The sequence below is a fragment of the Arachis hypogaea genome, chromosome 17 (assembly GCF_003086295.3).
Source record: "Arachis hypogaea cultivar Tifrunner chromosome 17, arahy.Tifrunner.gnm2.J5K5, whole genome shotgun sequence".
NCBI lineage: Eukaryota > Viridiplantae > Streptophyta > Magnoliopsida > Fabales > Fabaceae > Arachis > Arachis hypogaea.
The window spans coordinates 67363833-67366194 of record NC_092052.1 but is presented as its reverse complement, the minus strand read 5'-3'; the positions used below and the strand labels follow the sequence as shown (position 1 = coordinate 67366194).

At 36.1% G+C, this 2362-nt stretch overlaps 1 non-coding gene across 1 annotated transcript; it reads right to left on the bottom strand.

Annotated features, from left to right (window-relative positions):
- Positions 1 to 1193: 1193 nt before the first annotated feature.
- On the bottom strand, positions 1194 to 1301 carry LOC112767516 (small nucleolar RNA R71). The gene has a single exon (XR_003184959.1). It is a non-coding gene; the product is annotated as a small nucleolar RNA R71 (small nucleolar RNA).
- Positions 1302 to 2362: the final 1061 nt, after the last annotated feature.

The following is a 2362-nucleotide window of genomic DNA, read 5'->3' as shown; positions in this document are numbered from 1 at the left end:
TTGCCTCTTAAGAAAGGTTCAATCTTAAAATTTTAAATCATATCTTTTTGTTTCTTGTTAGTCAAGTAATCAACTTTAATTTTCAAAATCAAATCTTTTTTAAATTTCTTTTTCTAATCTTTTTCAAAATAAGTTTCAATCACATCTTTTCAAAATCAATTTCAAAATATTTTCTAACTTCTTTTCTAACCTCTTATCTTTTCAAAAATTGATTTTCAAATCTTTTTCAAACTAATCCTATCTTTTTGTTTGATTCTTATCTTTTTTCAAAACTACCTAACTAATTCTATCTCTAATTTTCGAAAATCACCTTCATCTTTTTCAAAATTTCTTTTTAAATTAACTAATTGTTTTAAATTTAATTTAATTTGATTTAATTTTTCCTTTCTTAATTTTCAAATTTTTAATTTTAATTCTAATTTAAAAACAAAAATACTTTTATTGTATTTTATCTAATTTTCGAAAATTATTCTCCCTCACCTCCTTCTATTTATTTATTTATTTATTTACTAACACTCCTCTTCATCTAAGAATTCGAACCTACTCCTCACCTTTGTGTTTGGATTCTCCTTCTTCTATTCATATCTTCTTCTACTCACATTAAGGAATCTCTATACTGTAACATAGAGGATTCCATATTTTCTGTTCTCTTCTTTTTCATATGAGCAGGAACAAGGACAAGAACATTCTTGTTGAAGCTGGTCCTGAACCTGAAAGAACTCTAAGGAGGAAGCTAAGGGAAGCTAAAGCACAACTCTCTGGAGAAAATCTGACAGAAATTTTCGAAAAAAGAAGGAGACATGGCCGAAAATAACAACAATGCAAGGAAGATGCATGGTGACTTTACTACACCTAATTCCAATTTACATGGAAGAAGTATCTCAATCCCTACCATTGGAGCAAACAATTTTGAGCTGAAACCTCAATTAGTTTCTCTGATGCAACAGAATTGCAAGTTTAATGGACTTCCATCAGAAGATCCTTTTCAGTTCTTAACTGAATTCTTGCGGATCTGTGATACTGTTAAGACCAATGGGGTTGATCCTGAGGTCTACAGGCTTATGCTTTTCCCATTTGCTGTAAGAGACAGAGTTAGAATATGGTTGGACTCTCAACCTAAAGACAGCCTGAACTCTTGGGATAAGCTGGTCACGGCTTTCTTAGCCAAGTTCTTTCCTCCTCAAAAGCTTAGTAAGCTTAGAGTGGATGTTCAAACCTTCAGACAAAAGGAAGGTGAATCCCTCTATGAAGCTTGGGAGAGATACAAGGAACTGACCAAAAAGTGTCCTTCTGATATGCTTTCAGAATGGACCATCCTAGATATATTCTATGATGGTCTGTCTGAATTATCAAAGATGTCATTGGACCATTCTGCAGGTAGATCCATTCACCTAAAGAAAATGCATGCAGAAGCTCAAGAACTCATTGACATGGTTGCAAATAACCAGTTCATGTACACTTCTGAAAGGAATCCTGTGAGTAATGGGACGCCTCAGAGGAAAGGAGTTCTTGAAATTGATACTTTGAATGCCATATTGGCTCAGAATAAAATATTGACTCAGCAAGTCAATATGATCTCTCAGAGTCTGAATGGATTGAAGGAATCATCCAACAGTACTAAAGAGGCATCTTCTGAAGAAGAAGCTTATGATCCTGAAAACCCTGCAATAGCAGAGGTGAATTACATGGGTGAACCCTATGGAAACACCTATAATCCCTCATGGAGAAATCATCCAAATTTCTCATGGAAGGATCAACAAAAGCCTCAACAAGGCTTTAATAATGGTGGAAGAAACATGTTTAGCAATAGCAAACCTTTTCCATCATCCACTCAGCAACAGACAGAGAATTCTGAGCAGAATCCATCTAGCTTAGCAAATATAGTCTCTGATCTATCTAAGGCCACTGTGAGTTTTATGAATGAAACAAGGTCCTCCATTAGGAATTTGGAGGCACAAGTGGGCCAGCTGAGTAAAAGAGTCACTGAATTCCCTCCTAGTATTCTCCCAAGCAACACAGAAGAAAATCCAAAAAGAGAGTGCAAGGCCATAGCCTTACATGGTGTGGCCGAACCCAAAGAGGAAGAGGAGGACGTGAATCCTAGTGAGGAAGACCTCCTGGGACGTTCAGTGACCAATAAGGAGTATCCCTTTGAGGAACCAAAGGAATCTGAGGCTCATCTAGAGACCATAGAGATTCTGTTGAACCTCTTTCTGCCCTTCATGAGCTCTGATGAGTATTCTTCCTCTGAAGAGGATGAAGACATTACTAAAGAGCAAGTTGCTAAATACCTTGGTGCAATTATGAAGCTAAATGCCAAGCTATTTGGTAATGAGACTTGGGAAGATGAACCTCCCTTGCT